Raw genomic sequence first — 350 nt, 5'->3', positions numbered from 1 at the left:
ATTCTTTCCCAAGCTTGAGCAACATGTTCATTATCTAATTGTTTAAAATTCATTATGCTACTCCTCAAAGATATAATTTTAGCGGGAGGATAATATCTACCAATAAAAGCATCCTTGCATTTAGTCCATGAATCAATACTATTCTTAGGCAGAGATAGCAACCAATCTTTAGCTCTTCCTCTTAATGAGAAAGGAAACAATTTTAATTTAATAATGTCACCATCTACATCTTTATATTTTTGCATTTCACATAGTTCATACAGGGTTATTGAGATGGGCGAGCGATCGCCATGGGGACTAACACCGGAGAATTGCTCTCGCATAACAAGATTCGATAAAGCGAGGTTTAA

Source organism: Lolium rigidum, chromosome 4 (genome assembly GCF_022539505.1).
Source record: "Lolium rigidum isolate FL_2022 chromosome 4, APGP_CSIRO_Lrig_0.1, whole genome shotgun sequence".
Classification (NCBI taxonomy): Eukaryota; Viridiplantae; Streptophyta; class Magnoliopsida; order Poales; family Poaceae; genus Lolium; species Lolium rigidum.
Note: the sequence above shows the minus strand (reverse complement) of the source record.